The 18,861-nt window shown below is 34.1% G+C and overlaps 1 pseudogene; it reads left to right on the forward strand.

Moving 5' to 3' along the window:
• The window catches only part of LOC111732829, a 17,888-nt pseudogene extending 7,748 nt beyond the window's left edge, over positions 1–10,140 (forward strand).
• Positions 10,141–18,861: the final 8,721 nt, after the last annotated feature.

The following is an 18,861-nucleotide window of genomic DNA, read 5'->3' on the forward strand; positions in this document are numbered from 1 at the left end:
TCACACGTTTTGTTAAATTTATTCCTAGGTATTTTATTCTTTTCAGGGCAATTGCTAAAGGAATTATTTTTTCCACTTTTTTTATTTGACACTTCATTATTAGAGTATAGGAATGCTATGAGTTTTTAAACGTTGATTTTGTATCCAGAAACTACTTATTTGCTTATTGTTCCTAGTAGTGTTCTTGTGGAGTCTTTAAGATTTTCTATATAGAGAATCATGTCCTCCTCAAATAGTGACAGTTTGACTTCTTCATATGCTATTTGAATGCTTTTTATATCTTTCTCTTGTCTGATGGCAGTTGCTAGGATGTCCAATGTTATATTGAATAACAGTGGCGATAATGGACAGCCTTGCTTTGTTCCTGATCTTAGAGGGAAGGTGTTTAGTTTTTCACCATTAAATATAATGTTGGCTGAGAGTTTGTCATAGATGGCCTTTATTATGTTAAGGTACTTTCCTTCTACACTGATTTTGTTAAGTGTTTTGATCATAAATGGATGCTGTATCTTGTTGAAGGCTTTTTCTGCATCTATTGGTATTATCATATGATTCTTATGTTTTAAATTGTTTTTGTGGTGTGTCACATTAATTGATTTGCATATGTCGAACCATTCCTGTGCCTCTGAGATGAAGCCCACTTGATCATGTGTACAATCTTTTTAATATGTTGCTATATTCGGTTCATTAGTATGTTATTTAGGATTTTTACATCTGTGTTCATGAGAGATATTAGTCTGTAGTTTTCTTTTTTTGTGTTATCTCTACGACATTTTGGTATTAGAGTAATATTGGCCTCATAAAATGAGTTGGGAAGTATTGCCTCCTCTTCGATTTTTTGGACGAGTTTGAGGAGACTAGGTATTAAATCTTTGAATGTTTGGTAGAATTCACTGGTGAAGCCATCTGGTCTGGACTTTTACTTTTTGGTAGGTTTTTGATGATTATTTCAATTTCTATACTGCTGATCGGTCTATTTAGATTTTCCAAATCTTGATTCAGTCTAGAATGATTGTATTTTTCTAAGTACTGGTCCATTTTTCTAGGTTATTAAATTTGTTATCATATACTTCTTCATAGTATTCTTATATAATCTTTTGTATTTCCATGATGTCAGTCATAATTTCCCCTCTTTCATCTCTGATTTTGTTTATTTGTGTCCTTTCTCTTTTTTCTTTAGTGAATCTAGCCAGGACTTTGTCAATTTCATTAACCTTCTCAAAGTACCAGCTCTTCGTTGTATTTATTTTTTCTATTTTTTTTGTTTGTTTGTTAGTTTGTTTTCAATTTCATTTATTTCTGCTCTAATTTTGGTTATTTCTTTCTGTCTGCTGATTTTAGGCCTCATTTGTTTTTCCTTTTCTAGTTTTTTAAGATGAAGCATTAGGTTGTTTATTTGGGCTTGTTCTTGTTTTTGCAGATAGGCCTATAATGATATGAACTTTCATCTTAATGACCGCTTTTGCCGTGTCTCAAAAGTTTTGCTATGTTGTACTATCATTATCATGCATTTCTATGTATCTCTTGATCTCTCTTTTCATTTCTTCACTGACCCAGTTATTCTTCAGTAGCATGTTATTTAATCTCCATGTATTTGTGATTCTTCCTGATATTTTTTTGCAGTTGATCTCTAGTTTCAAAGCATTATAATCAGAGTCAATATAAATTTTAAAAACACTTGTAAAAATATTTTATTTTATCATTTGGTATTTGAGTATTTCTATTTTCTCTCATTTTCCCTTTTGCCTCCTATAATGATCCTTCAGATAGACACACATATTCATTACATACTCACCACACTCTGCAGCATCAGACACATGCAAAATGGCTTTTGGGAACAGATTAACATGAGTTTAATGAACTTAAAAGTCTGTAGAATACATAATTTTTACATCTCAACAGTTTTGAAGTGCCTTTTGGAAGTAACCCTAGTTTGAGTCCGAGTTCCATGAATTTATAAAATGTATTTCGGATATATCTAAGTATGTCCAGTAAAATGGTGAAGCTTTATTACTATTTACATGAGAAACTTAAAAGAAATTAGGGAAATAATATATTGTAGCCAAGAGTCAGATATAATAGGCCAATTGAACAAATGTAGATCCTAGAAATAGATCCACACATAATAGCGATAACTTTCAACGAAGGTGCAAAGCCAATTCAAAGGTGAAATGGTAGTTGTTTTTTTTTTTTTTTTAAATTGTGCTGGAAGCTTGTAGTACATGAGTATTGTGCACAGATAATCACATGTAAAAGGATAAACTTTGATCCTTACCTTATACCATATAAAGAATTCACTCAAAATGGATGAAAACATAAATTTATAAAACTTCTATAAGAAAACATAGAAAAATTATATACTATTACTAACCAATGTTACCCTAATAAATTTAATAATTTTTTAAAAATGGGACAAAATCTTTGTGACCATGGGTTAGGCAAAGATTTCCTAGAGATGATACCAAAAATAAGATCCATAAAAAGTAAATGATAAACTAGATAAGTTTCATCAAAATCTGAAACTTTTCCTCTTTGAAAGACATTATTAAGATAATGAAATTAGAACCACATATTGAAAGAAAATATTTACAAATCACATATCTGAAAAGATTTGTGTGTCTGACACATAAACAACTCTCAATACTCGGTGACTTGCAAATTTAACAAAAAAATTAAAACCATGGACAAAAATATTTGTAAAGAGATTTTACCAAGGAAACACATGAAATTGCTCAACATGCTCAGTTATTAGCTAAATAAAAATTAAAACTACAGGAGATACCATGACACATTTACTGAATGGCTAAAATTATAAAGTCTGACTACATCAAATGTTCATAAGAAAGTATAAGAAACAGAACTCTTATACACTGCTCATGGGAAGGAAAATGGTCCAGTTAACTTTAGAAAAGTTTAGTACTTTTTTAAAAAGTTAAACATGCGCCTACCACATGACCTGGCCCTTCTACTCCTAGATATTAATCTGAGAAAAAAATAAAAATACATGTTTATACAAAGTCTTGTATATAAGTGTTCATCTTTATTTTTAATAGTTAGAAATTATAACAGCCCAAGCAAATATCCATCAATAAGTGAGCGAATAAACATACTGTGGTATATTCATATAATGGAACACTACTCAGCAAAACAAGGAATAGACTATTTATACATACGAAAATATGGATTACTCTCAAAATAATTACACTGTGTGAAAGAAGCCAGATAAAAAAATTTACACTGTATGAATCAACATATAAATTTCTAGAAAAATGCAAACATCTATAGTGACAGAAAGCAAAATCAATGGTTATCTAGAGATGTGTAGGAACAAGATGGAGAAAGGTGGAAGGGGGGTGTTATGAATGGACACGAAGAAACTTTTGCGAGTGGTGGATATGTTCATTTTCTTGATTGTGTTAATGGTTTCATGGTATATGTGTATTTTAGAACTTAGTCAAATTGTATACTTTAAGTGTGAAGTTTCTTATATGTCCATTATGTTTTAATAAAGTCATTTTTAAAAGTGAAGAATAGAAGTTAATCTCAAGAAAAATGTACCAAAGAAAAATTAAGTACAGTGTGGTGTCTGTCAGTTGAATTTTCCTGTAGTTTATTTCCTCAAAACATATGTCCTGGTTTCTATGAGAGATGGGACTCTTATTTTTAAAAGGTAATATAGCAATATTCATTGATATTTCAGCAATAGGTTTTTATATCCCTCTAACAAGATGTTACAGAAAAGGAGAAAATAAAATTTACCCCATATCTACCCAGAACATCTGTGGTTTCATTGCACGGGAGGATCATAGCCCAACTCTATCCTATCAGAGACTCTACATGTCCCCAATCGCAGTGATACCCAATAGCAACAGTCATATCTGGTGATAAATGGTTTACCTATGGCCACTGGTGACAGCCATGAGATGCCTTCTCATAGCTTCTTGCACATGGAGACTGTGCAGCCATAGCTAGAGCAAGAGCAGAAGAAAATTGGAAGTTCCTTATGGAAGTTTGCGAGATTTTGTTGGTATCATTTTGGTAAGCATGACTTACACAAATCATTATTCAAAGATAAGAGCTGTTTCTAATGATTGTGGGATACAAATGCTCAAATGAACTCTTAATTATAGCCATCAAATTCCTTGGATTTAGGAAATTTCTCTGAATTGATTAAAGACAAGTTGTTAACCACTTGTAGAAGACCATCATGTATAATATGCTCTCATATCTCAAGGGACAGTCTCTTAATTTGTTGTGTTTAATTGATATTTCCAGTGATTCCGAAAAGAGAGATACATAAAAGTGCCCTCACTCTCATATAATTAGGAGATTAGGAAACCATACTAGTAATCCTAAACCTCGTATTTGAAATGTTTCCAGATTTAAGCCTTTTGAAGTGCTGTGTTTTCTCAACTGCTTTAAAAAAATTATTAATGTTCTTTGAATCACAACACTCCTACGGGGGATGAATATGCCAAAATAGATAAGAACATCTATTTTCAAAGGGCTTTTTACTTCAAGTTTAATAGTCTCCCAAAGTTTATATAACAGAGTCCCAAGCTGTTGCGAAGATTTGACAAGCATGTTTCTCAGCAGTTCTGGGATTTATGCTAGGTAGCTTTTAGTGCAGAAAAGCAAAGAAAATCTACTGAATTCCTAAATACCCAGTGATGCAGGTCCTTATTCATATTCTTAGTGATGGTAAATATTCTTTCTTGCTGTTCTGATTTAGCATTCTTATTTTTTATTTTTTCATCTTTAGAGACTACTTGGACATTCTAAAAACACAGCAAATTTGTTTTTAATCATTAAAATTTGGATTATCACTTTTTCCTTTTTTGACTCTTCTATAGCCCTCAATTCACCTAGGGAAGGGCATGTAATTAAACCAAAGACAATTGTGTGTGCAATAAGCTTGCATCCAATCATTTTATATATTTTTATTGGTGACTCTTCAAAGATTTGTTAATGTGGTTGAACTTTTACTGAATAGGATCCTCTAGCTAAAACATTCACCTGATTATTCTGATTCTCTCAGATGGACAGAAGGTTCTTGTAGGTCTAGCACCAGGCTGCCTCCTGAGGGCTTCAGAGCAGGTGAGGGCCTCTGAGCTCTCCTGCAGGAAGCCAGTGTTGAGTAGGCACATGGGGAATCACATAGATTCCCAGTGAGTGATGGGATGGCAGGGAGAGTTATAGCTGGAAAGTACCCACTTCCTGGATACCTTAATATCCAGTAACAGACATCAATTATCCTGGATACCTTAATATCCAGTAACGGACATCAATTATCCTGACCCTCTGCACTACATTATTTTTCATCATGTGCTTACTGTTAAGTGACTTGCCTGTGGATGGGCCGCAACTATTCCAGAACTCTGCTTCCACAAAATAGTCATATATTGCAATGATCCCATCTCATAGGAAATAATATTTTAGATGGGAACAGCCGTAAAAATAGTTCACATAAACCCTGCAGCTTAGGTTGCAAAATAAGGGTAGCAAACTGCAGGATACTTCTTTAGGGAGTATATGTTTTTAAACAGTTGCAAGACATATCAGCCCTTTACTTCCCCAAATTTAAATTATTTTCAAGCAGATATCAAATTACATGATATCTTACAGATTCCATATTTGAAATTACCTATACTTACCTCCCCTCAGATGGACACATTTTACTGAGCCCCAGAATTTTTGTTTGGTCTCTAATAAACCTCATGCAATGATAGCTACCTCCAAATTCCCCTTACTAGGAGAGTTCTGGGGATATGTTGTTTTGGGGTTTTTCCTTGATTACTAGTATTGTTATAATATGTTTCATCAATTCTTAGGGAGCAACTTCAACTAGTAGTTAGAGAACATAATTCTCTGGCTTCTTAGCTGGGTTAATTGCTTAAAATCTCTGCAATTTAGTTTGCTCGTCTATAAAATGGGAATTAGGAATACCAGGTCAAATATGTGGTGACAGAAAGAAATCTAACTATAGGAGGTGAACACACAGTGTAAATATATATATGTCTTACTGTTAAAGTATACAGAGGAAACTTACTGGATTTTGTTAACCAATGTCATCATAAAAAATTAATTAATTAATTGTTTAAAAAAATACCAGGTATTAAATAGGAATCAGAAAACCAGGCCTGCCTACTATACAAGATTGTTTTGAAGGTCAAGTGAAACAATGCAATTACAAATATTTAAAGATGCTTATGTGCTGTATAAACACATAGTACAATTAACTACTACTTTATTACTATTATTCTTACTCCTATTTCTACCATACTGCTAATAATAACATTGGATAAAATTCCACCCAGAAAATATGCTCATCATTTCCTGTGAGTCTGACCTGCTTTGCACAAGATATTACATTTTGTATGTCTTCCTTTTTGTATAGAGCCAGTTCTCATTTGAATTTTTATTTATTAATACCTATAAATAACTATGGAATAAAACATGATTAGAGAACAAAAGGGAAAAATAGTATTTAAATTGAAGGAGTAAAAGGAAACAAAATTTTAAAAATGCGTAAATTGTGCAATCCTTCTGGAGGAATTAAACATTTTTGTCGTCTGTGTATTTATATCAGACAATGGTCCTGTATGGGATTAAGTCATTCGATATATTTATTGTGATTTCAACACTCAAAGGGATTGACTCAGCCTCTCTTCATCAGAGGAAGATAAAGTACACACTGGGCAGAACTCTTTTGTGAGCTCTATCTGTGAAAATCATAACATTGCTCAAACCCCATGTACACTCAAAATCTCCTTAGCATGTTTTGTTATAAGTAAATAGTTTCCTGGCAATTCTGTGCCTGAAATTTCTGAGCAGCTTGACACCCCAGTTTTTCCCTGGAGGGCATTATTAGTCACTCTATTATATAAAAAAAATGCAGAGATAATAAGTGTGTCTGTATAGTATGCATGCTGAGTAATAACCAAGGGGACAAAATATTTTTACAGGCTGATAATGGGGATGCTTTGCTTCCATGTGGTTCCACATCAGCTGCACCTGTGGGCTCTTTGCTGTCCTGCCATTACAGCATCATACATGTGGCCTAACGAGAAATTCTGCTTCCACATTTAGCATTTGTTTTCCCAGCCACAGATGATAAAAGACAGAGCTAAACCTCAGCGGGTGGATTTTAATCTGGACAGACACAAAGCTTATGATCAAATAAGTCTGCAATACCTGAGCTTAAGCAGGAAAGGTTAGCTGAGGAGCAGACAGGGGGAAGAGATAACTAGCTCAGGGTTAAATTTCTGTTGTGGGGGCTTGCTCATGTCAACTGAGACTACAGCTAGTTGGAGGCCATTGCTCAGTCATGACAAGTCATGAAGACCTTTAATAATCAATTAGTGGTTTGTCCCTATGAGAACCTATAAATGATTCAAAGCTCTGGGTACAAGTTTCACCTGGTATGTGTGACTAATGCAGTATATGTAGCCCAAGGACCATTTCCTTTTACATCATTGGGCAAGAACATAATCTGGAGATCTGTTGTTTTTCTTGTAGAAGTAAAAAAAAAAATTGTTTATAGAAAGTATTTGGTTTTATAGAAAATGAAGGAAATATTTGTTTACTCTGTATTATGACTTGAGAATCAAGGAATAAGAATGTTTGCTCTATGACAGGCTGACATCCTCAAACAGTTTTCCCCACCTCCACCCCCATCCCAAAATATACCACCTCCTCGTCAGTCCAAAGCTCCACTGGCACCTTCATACAGGAACTTTTTCATTACTGAATCCCAGATACCCCACTCAATTATTAAAGAACGCCCTGTTATATTTATTACAGAGGTGGCTGATATTGCTGCCAATTGTCGAATTTCGGTTTCCTGTGGTTGATTTTCATGCATGAGGAACACACAGCTGCTGGGCGGGTGCCAGTGCTCCATCAATCTCTCCAGGCTGCCTCGACCTCAGGATATGTAAGAGTAGTGGATAAATTGGAAGATCAATGACTTGTCCCTCCTGCAGCACCAGCTGCTATTGAGAAATTAATATGAGGATCACTATAAATAAAAGATAAAAGATGATATGGCTTACAGTGTAAAATATTAAGGCTGGACACAATGTGCCGGAGGAATCTGAACCAAAAGCTAAGCAAATTAACCCTGTAAGGGCCTTCCACCACCTTTCTGGAAATCCAATTTGAAAAATAGATCAAGCTGTAATGCGATAAGCATCTCTCAATAGATAAAGAGAGTCAGGAACATTAATAAGAGTGTTCCTTCTCTTTTATGTGTCATAGAGTTTTAGGACTAGAAGAGATTATTTATGCCAGACACCTAGTTTTACATGAGGAAACTAAGGACCAGAGAACTAAATGGTTTGCTCAAATATTTGCAAGTAGCTGTTGACAGAGCTGCTAATGGACCCCAGTTCCAATGTTCAATCCTTTTTAATCAAGCTACCTCCTATCACAAAGATTCTTAATAAAACTCTCATTTTTGTGCTCTCTCGAGCTTTCCTTAGAAGAGCACTAATTTATAATCATGCCAGAAGCAGTAAAACAAGATGGTATTTCTTAATACACACTCAAGACCAAAGATCTACATACAGCATAATAATGTTTGACAGGTATCATTTACAGAGCTCTTTTGATTCTGAGGTATCACAGAGGGCATTATCTACTTTCTCTTGGTGATGAGGAAATGGAACAGATGATCAGACTCAAGAAGATATGCGGAGCCCAAGAAGGAGTTTGGAAAAGAAAAGAAAAACTGCTAGTTATATTAGGAGAGCACTGGTTGTAGAGAAAATAGGCCTTAATGAGAATAAGTGGACCCCGAAATAGGACCTAATGTTGAAGAGCCATGAGTTCATTTTGTTTGAATCCAAAAGTTTGAATTCAGCTGCTGGTTCTGGTACATCTTGGGAGTATGTTAATCTTGATGGCTCAATCCCAAAGTGGCTCTGAACCCCTGGGATTCCCAGTTTCAAGTTCCACTGTACCTACTGCTGGTAGCTGGTGACACAAGAAACGGAGCTGTCGTGATTGCCAGACAACTGAATTCTGTATGTACTTTCATTTGCGATTCCTTTTGGCTGCTTCTCAGGACTATATGGGATTTCGATTCCTTAAAATGCAATTATGAATCTATTGGCCTTGATTCTAGGTTCTCCCCACAAATTCATTCGTACTTGGCAAAGAGCACTTGATTTCTCATCTCCTACATTTAGGCCTCTCTTTAGAGCCTCTCCTCACTCTCACCTGTTAATAATCAGAAGTCAGCTACATGAAACATTTAATTCAGTCTCTGTCTCTTCTGAAGACAAATGCACTTTAAAAATAAATAATGAGATGCTGAGTTTATTTAAAGCCAAGTTACGTACTGGGTGACAAAGGGTGATTCTCTCTTTAGCGGGTTAAAAAAAAAAGAAGATGAAAAAGAAAAACCTTGATCTCAAACTCTTGCTTTTTATTTTTGAGAAAACTCCCATCAGTGCTGTTTCTTAAGGGTAAAAAAGTATGCATTACAAAAAGAGAAAGAGAAAAGATTAGAGATCAATGCCAGTTCTCCCTGAAGTACCTGCCTCAGTTGAGAAATGAATATGAAGATCACTATAAATAAAGGATAAAAGACAATATGGCTTTTGGAGTAAAATATGAAGCCAGTCACAATGTGATGTATGAGGTTTAACCAAATTAACCCCCTGGGATAAATGGGCTTTTTTTTTTTTTTTTTAAAGCTTACATGTGAAAAGGGTCGTCCAAGGGCTCAAAAAGGAGAATTCAGTTTCTTTTCTTTTAGGTAGTCTCTCTCAGACACCTGCAGGAGATTTGGAAAATGCTTTCCCCTGGGCAGCGGAAAGCAGAGCAGTCACTCAGCATTCTGTGAAGGTACACCAACTTATCTTATTGCTTGCTGTGGTAGCTGGAAGCTATGTTTAGGGGATGGAGTTATTTTTTGCATTTCAATTCACAAACTTCACTCAGAAAATATGCTTTCCATTAGTATGTACACAAATCATTTTTTCTAATATATCATTCATTAGATTAATGTTAGTATTAGACCTTCGGAGCTTGAGTGTTATTCCAGAAATGCATTGTGTAACACATGGATTCCCAACTCATAATTGCAAAAGTTTCAAAATTCGAGCTTCAGAGAAGGCTTTAGAAACAGGTTAGCTGCAAGGAATTTTTCACTCCCTTGCCTAACAAGTCTCTCCAAATTGTGTCTCTTTCAGGAAATTAGATGAAAATAAAAGTGAAATCTTGGTCCAGTTGAAGCAGTCATTTTGATCTGTTGAGATAGAAGGCCAAAGTTTTTCTATGTCTGTTGGGTATAGACTCCTTTTCCTGCATGTTTTGACCTCTCTAACCCTGAAAGGATATATATGGGTTGGGTGACTCACATTCACTTTAGGAGCAGTGAGCTGAATTATTTAGCATATGCAATGGAGAAAAGTGGAGGAGTAAGTGGGAGAAATAATTTTAAATTATATCTTTAGCTGGAGGAAAATTGGCTTACCTACACAAGAGTAAATACGGCATATGCAGTGATTCAAATACTCAAAGATGTCTGTTTTAGCAATAAAGACCAGATCTGGACCCCGTCCCTGGCATAGTCAGACATACACCTGCATGTTCACTATATCAAAAGAACCACAGAAGTGTGTTGAAAACTGCTTAAGTGAGAGACATAAACACAACTACAGATGAATGGACAGGAATTCAAGGCTCTAAATGCTGGACTGTTGGCAAAGCAGTAGGCTGGGTAAGCTCCAGCCAATTTTCAATTGTGAGACACTAGGTTCACATTGCAGACATACTAGAATGTTCTCTTCCCTGCCCAATATTTTAGGGTGGTTATTAAAAATCCCTGTTAAATGTCTGCAAATGATTGCCAAAGTGAAGCTTTTGAAAACGATGGCTGTAATCTTTAATAGGGTTGTGCCTTTGTCAAGAGTCTCAGTCAGAATTTCCAATGTAATTTCAAATTAACTGTTGTTTTTGGATGATATACATGTCTAACTCATTGCAAGAAAATATCCATGTGAAGTTGAAGTTAGGGACCAGCTGGTGTAAATATGACCTAAACTTTTGGCTTATTTTCGTTCCTTGATTGTGATTAAGGTTGACCTTGCCTCAGGGCCTTTGCATTTGCCGTTCCCATTTTTTTGGAATATTATTTCCAGAAACGTTTTTTTTTATAAATGATTCCTTTCTGTTCTTTGACACTCATCTCTTAAAGACATTTTTTTCTTTATTATCCTACTAGCCTAAATTAGTCTCAATTTATCATATCACATTATTTTATTTCTTTTACAGTACTTACCAATTTTTCAAGAACAGAATAATAATAAAAATAACAGCTATCCTTTGAGTCTATTTATATTTAGATGAACTTCTTCTCAAATAATGCAAGGTCTACAATGGCAGAAATTGCATTACCTTTCATATTTCCTATTCTATTCCAGCCTTGGAACAGTATCTGGCATATAGTAGTCACTCAAGGTCTGTTGATTGAATGAGTAAAGAATATATGAGTTGGTTTGGAATTATTTAAGGTCACTTTTAAAAGTGGCTGGGGTTAGTGATTAAATTAAAATTGTAGGTTTTAGAGCTAAAAGTGTTCTTGTTTACTCTCATGGCTAGGGCAAAATTTTCCCTTTGTAACATCCCTGACAGATGATCAATTAGTCAATCTGTGCTTGAATAACTATGTATACAAGACACTAACCATGACACTCTTCTAGCTGTTTTCAAACAGATCCCAGCCTTCTATGGGAGTTTATTCCCTGTTACACAGCTATAATTAGGAGAAAACTCTTTTGATTTATCCAGATCTTCTCTCAGTCCTCTCATCTTTTTTTTCTCATTCTAATTCCTAGAAAATAGACAAGACAGAGTTTCCTCTAAATTACATCCTTTAGGTGTGCATGCCTGCTTGTAACAAAATTAATACAATGCTACAGAAAAAATCACCTTGATTGTCTGCCACTACATTTCTTGTTACTATTTAGAAGTAATTTGTCTTAATGTTCCACATTATATTTGAGGAAGTATAGAAAGAAAAGACATCTAGGGGTTATGTCAGAAGAAATCAGACATATTTTAACTTATTCTCTTTAATATATTCAATGCTGATGCTGTGGGAAATTCAGCAGCATTATCACAGCATTATTGCCATTGCTTAAAAAATGTTTTTATGTTTAAAGATGTGGTAACTCAGAAAGCTCTACTTGATGGGGAAAAATTTCAATAACATCTTACAGCTCCGAGCATTTCTCAAAAAGTTGTCGAACAAAACATTTCTCCTTTTTCTTTTCTTTTTTTTCTTTTTTTCTTATTGGACTAGTTAACAGAAAGCATACTTCATGTTCCTAAAATAATGATGGCTTATTTAACATTCCTTTGGGTCCTAAAGGACCAACATCTGTATGTGATAATGTAGAGTTACACAGAGCCTTGATATTTGGGCCCTACTGAAAGCCCCATGAAATCATTGTCAACATGTCTGTTTACCAATGTGTATGAATGGCCTAGTTTCTGGATCCAGGTAAACCAAAATTCCTTTCACTTATGACAAACAGGTACAGAGGTATAAAATATCTAAAAATAGCCTCACAGGATTGGGTAGAAATCTTAAGTGGGATGTAGAGAACATACAACCAAAAGAAAAGCAAGTCAGTGCTGCTCGGAAACTTATTCAAGAACATCTGAGAGAATAATAATAATAATAATAATAATAATAATAATAATAATAATAGTAACAACAAGAAGATCAATCTTAAAAGGCTTAGAATGGCACATAGTTCTAAGCACTCTACTTGTTTTAACTCTTTCCACACCATAGCCTTATAACATGAGTACAGTTATTATCTTTATTTTTCAAATGGGGAAATGAGACACAAAGAAATTAAGTGATAGTATTGAGGTCCCATAAGTGGTGGCAGTGTGAAAAAGACCCAGGCAAATTATTTAAGAGTTAGCGCTCTTAACTGATAGGTTATATAATATAGGCAGTATTTGTACATTGTGAAATCACTTTACAAATACTCCCCCCACTCCCCATTGAAGTGCACAGGAAATACCCAGGATATCAGCATTATGATTATTTTGATTTCATTTTTTACACACAATCTGTTAACTTTCTGCAGTTCAATATTCTTCCCTGATTTCTTAAAATTTTAACCTATAATCCAAAAAATAAGGGCTAAAGAGAGTAAATGTCTGGAAATCCAGTTCTAGAGAGCAACTGAAAGAATATGGCCCATAAGTATATATATATATATATATATATATATATATATATATATATATATATATATATATATATATATATATATATAAAGAAAAAGGAATGGACAAGAGCTCCAAACCATATGATTAAGCTTTACATTCTTAGGTCGAGGGACACTTAATACTTCATTAATACCTTATCCATAGAGACATTGCTCTACAGAAGCGAAGGAGTCTCCCCTTACTGATTTACTGTCTGGTCCTGGGAAGGTCACTTCCCTTTCTAAGCCCATGCAGGTTTTCCTGAAATTATGGAGTTGGAACATGGTTAGCTCTCACAACCCAGCTCTTATGTTCTATATACATGTGAGCCGATGTAACTGCTGAATGTCTTTAACATGACAGGTCATTTTTTTCTTAACCACTCCTTTCCTTTTGATTTTTATGTAATTTTTAATATATAATAGAAAAGAAGAAGTTATCAAACTGAAAATAACTGACACAATAACTCTACATTTTCATTCTCTTTTTGCCACCAATTCAGCAGAAAGCCTTTGTAGAATTCTGATGCAGACCACAAAAACACACTGTAAAAGTTCCAGAACCTTTCTCATATTTGGTTGTCCTGTGTTGTCTACTGGCAACACTATCTTGGATTGAAAATCTATCAAAAAGAAATTAAGTAATAGGAACTGGTATCAATGCCATTGGAGAAAGAAATCCTTGAACTTTCTCACCTTGCTATATAAAACTTTGGTTATGCACAAAATCAACATTAAATGTTAAACCTTAAAGTCAACATATTCCTGTGATGAGAAGGAAGAACATAATATACGATTCTAACATTATGTGCACACACATATACACTTGTGGTCATGAAATGTATTCAGTGATATTAAATGGATTAAATTTGGAGCAATAAGAACATTTTATTTTCTCGTAGAGAACATTAAGAGACATACTCAGACACATATCTGTCCTGCTGGCCCCTCACATGTTCAGTTGATTCCAATCATTTCCCTAACTTATTTCCTTATATATTTATTCTAGGATTAGTGATTTTTGGACAGGAGTTATCTCTATTAAAATACCTGTGTCATGACCTCAAAGTACTCAGACTTGTTTTGGAATCTGGTGTCATCTGGTGGGGAAAGGGATCAGTTGTGTAACATGAGAGTTAACGGTGAACCTTAGAATAAGGCTTTATGCATACTTGTCAATTTCAAAACTAAAAGAGAAAGGTGATGGTGAGAGCCATTGAAATAAAGGACTTCTCAGATGAATCCAAATTGGGATATTTTTTGGTTACTGACTGCCCTGAGTTTATCAGTCATTTTAGGTTATATAGTTTGCCTGAGTAACTATATCACTCTGTGACAGGATCAGCATACATAGCTTTATCATCCTGGAATTAGTTTACATGGTAATACTGTGCATAGACTAAAAAAAAAAAAAAAAAAAAAAAAACTGAATCCACGTCTCCCCTAAATTGAAGACACTCATTAAGGTACAAGTTTAACCAAAACTGCAAATTTTTTTTTATCCATACTGTACTAATCGAGACTGTATCTTATCATTCTTGTTTGTTAAAGGAGATAGTGCTGACTTTGAGTAGAGTAATAGCAGTATATTTATAAACTACTTTCAGATTAAGTTTTGTGAAGCTCAGTGTTCATCCACCAAAAGTAAATCAACTCATTTAGTGTTGCAGGACACCCCTCACTTTTTCATTGCCACTAAAGAAATTTTAACACTTGTTTGATATATTATTCCCTCTTAGGATGTCATTCTTATACTCATTCATAATAGGATGTGTTATTTTAAATGCAAACTCATACTGCAAGTCTCAGAATAAATATGCAATGTTTTTAGTGGTCACATAGTTTAAGGTTCTCAGATTTGGACTCAGACTTGCATCCCAAGCATTACAGTCTGAGTTTGTTAAATGAGTTTCTTGCAACCAAGAAAAAATTGTTCATCTGAATGTAAAGCCCAGTTAAATAAATGTAACAGTGACTGATGAAGCAGACAAGCAAAGAAGCTAGGGCAATCATGACCGAGTTATTTAAACTCCTTGTGCCTCAATTTCTTCATCTGAAACTGAGTTTTTTTTACCATTGATGATAAAATAATGGTACCAGTCTCACAGGATTATTGTAAGGAATGAATGAGTTCATAACTTTTTTAAAGGCTTACAATGATGCATGACTTATAATTTTAAATGTTGGTAATTATTAGTAAATTATTTAGTATTTATTAAATTATCTCAAAATAATAATGATAAGGGCCTGTTATTTCAGTAGTTCTATTTTTTGGTTATATAAATTAGACTAACTCATCTTGTTTAAACATGAAACAAAGAGGAAAAACTCCATTTATAAGTTTGTTTAACCTGGTCAAGTTACCCAAGTCACATAATTCAGAAATGTTTCCAGCTAGTGCCACCTACTTTGACTCTGTCACAGTGAGAGAAAGTTTATGATTCCAGGAAGTGACCGCCTTATATTTGTGGGGCATTAAAAAAAGCGAATAAGTGCTAGATAAGATATATGCCCCCTAGACATAGTCGTGCCATGTATAGCAAAAAATTATCCCTGCTGGGTTCAACTGTTGTGATCCAGAGGCTGCCATTGCCTATTATCAGAAGCAGGAAGGTAAAAGTAAGAGCCATGTGTGTTTGCCATTATGTTGATCCGCAGCATTGATACTGTCAATCAGTCTCTTAGAACACACTCCCCATGGAAAATCCCCTGTTCTCCTTTGAGTATGCTCAGATGGAATCTCCATCAGTGTGGTGGGAATTGACTCCATTTATAAGTTTGCATACAAATTGAGGGGTGAAATGAACAAGTGCATGGCTGTACAAGCTAGAAAAAGAGTTAAATAATAGAGGTATGAAGAATCAGGCAAATATTCATTTGGCATGAACCCAATAAAAATGCTTCATGATAAGAAAAAAAAAAATTAGCCTAACCACAGTATCGAAACAAATAAACACACTGCATGCACACACACACAAACACATGCACACACACACACGCACACACACACAAGCCCTCTTCACACCATTACCACAAAGTACTTAAATGGGTCTTCAAATTGAGCCGATAAAGCAGGTTAATAGATGCCCTTTACGAGCTGGGTCTACCAAAGAAGAGTAGTTGCTAACAAAATAACAAGGGGATAGCTCTGATAAGGAGAAGTTGAATGCCCAAATGAGTCCTTGGATGATAAGCAAATTAGTGGATTAAAAAAATAAGCTAAATCTTGTACATTTTTGTTCCTGATTTACTATAGCAGAAAGCAAATATAGAAATACAAAGCTTCCAAATTCTCAAACCCTGGGAAGCTCACTCTCATATTCTCCTTTCATTTAGGACTTAATTGTCCGAAATCATTGAGCTATCTATTTTCGCTGACTGTTCTACAGGAGGAGGTATTTCTGCTAAATAGTGAAAATATTTCCACAAATATTTCTGGACTGACGTTTCAAGGCATAGTTTAAAAACATGAACTTTAGTTGTTGTTGGAATAAAGCAAATTTCTTCTCTCTTTAAAATCAAGTTATTTGTAATACCAAAGAAAACAATACAAAAAAAATGTAATAACATCTATTACAAGAGATTTTTTTTCCTAAAAAAACAATTATGAAAATGTCCTTAAAAGTTTCATTATCGCGAGAATCGTATATGTACAAGAAATGGAAATCTTTTACGTAGACCTTGAAAAGAGTAATCAAGAGGCTGAAGTCATACACAAATACACACACATACACAGAAATTGGGAAGACAACTGCAAGGCCACCCAGAATCCCCTTTCACAAATAGGTAAGCAGAGATTTCAATCACGAGAGAGGACTATTGGGGCAAAAAACATCTTCACGAGGGCAGAGAAAACACATAACAGAAACCAGTTCCATAAACCTAGTTCTTTATTTAAAGAAAGAAGGAAGGAAGGGAGGGAAGGAAAAAAATAAGAGAGAAAAAAATGAGAAACTCCAGGAAAATTGTATGAAAGCAACAAAGTATACACACTGGAAAACAGACCCCAGAGTAAACAGGAATAATTCAGAGAACCAAATATAATTAAGTCAAAAACAAATATGGAAAGCAAAATTTTTAATTTGAATTACCAGGATTTGATAGGGACAAGTCTTAAAGAGTAAGTAAAAAGATGCCAACTTAAAAAATGATGTATTTAATATATATAAACATATATAAATTTATATATATATGAATATCTACTTTATATATTATATACTATATATTTCTGTATATGTATATAATATATTTTATGTATAATATATATTTATGTATATATACTAAAATATTAAGAGGATGGATAATATGGGAAATGTAACATTGTTATGATAGACATTCTAGGAACAAAGAAGAGATAATGAGAGAAAATTATATTAGCTTCTTAACTACTGCATTAGTAAATTATCTTAAACTTTGAGACTTAAAAACAATACAAATTTATTGTCTTATATGTCTGTACATCAGAAATCCAATGCTTCTCTCACTGGTCTAAAATCAAGGTGTTAGCAGAGCTCCATTCCCTTTTGGAGGCTAGGGAAAAATCCATGTCCTTGGTTTTTCCAGCTTCTAGAGACTACTCTCATTCCTTTACTCATGGTTCCTTTATATTCAAGTTCAGCAAAGGCAAGTTGAGTCTTTTTCTCTTCGCATCACTCTGACCTTACTTCCATTGTCATATCTTCTCTAATTCTTCTGACTCTGTGCTTTAAGGACCTTGATGGTTACACTGAGCCTACCTGTATGATCCAAGACAATCTTATTTTAAGGTCAGCTGATCAGCAACCTTAATTTCATCTGCAATTTTAATTCCCTTTTCCCATGTCACCTAACATACTCACAGGTTCTAGGAATCAGACTGTGGGTAACTTCGAGGACTACTTAACACAGATAGGAATACTCAAAGAAAGATTTTAAAAGATTATTCAGAGCTAAAATTAAATATAGCTCTTTACAAAGCTGTATCAAGTGTAGAGAAGTTTTAAATGGTGAAAATAACTAGGCTTCATCCTGCTGGACATAGAGAAGATCACAGAAAAATGGAAAAGCTTAAAACTTCTAGATGGAAAAAAAGAGATTACATACAAAGCAACAAAAATCATATTAAGATTGGATTTCTTAGTAGTATCAGATACAATAAAAAAATAAAACAATACTACCAAATTTTGATGAAAATTGTTTTGAATGTAAAATATACAAGACAGAATTATAACTTACATGTGAGAACAAAATAAATTTTGCACATACAAGGGTGTAAAATATGTATATATATATGTGTGTGTGTGTGTGTGTGTGTGTGTGTGTATGTATATATATAATCCTTTTAACCTAGGTGAAAAAGTTTTCTCAAATATTTGAGCAAAATAAAAAAGGGACTCAAAGGAGAATATCATGGTACATGAAGTCAGATATGTCGTGTGCAATAAACTAAAATACTATAAAATGAAGATGTCTTACTCTTTATAGACATTTCCCTTGAGCAGCACTATTTCAGTGATGTAAGCTTACTCTTTTTTCTGTTGAACCTAACAATACTACTGTGAAGGGAGTGACATATGACATATGTAATATACAATAAAATATAATTTAATTTATGGTATAAAATGTATACTATATTATATAGAAG

Source organism: Pteropus vampyrus, unplaced genomic scaffold, assembly GCF_000151845.1.
Source record: "Pteropus vampyrus isolate Shadow unplaced genomic scaffold, Pvam_2.0 Scaffold497, whole genome shotgun sequence".
Lineage (NCBI taxonomy): Eukaryota > Metazoa > Chordata > Mammalia > Chiroptera > Pteropodidae > Pteropus > Pteropus vampyrus.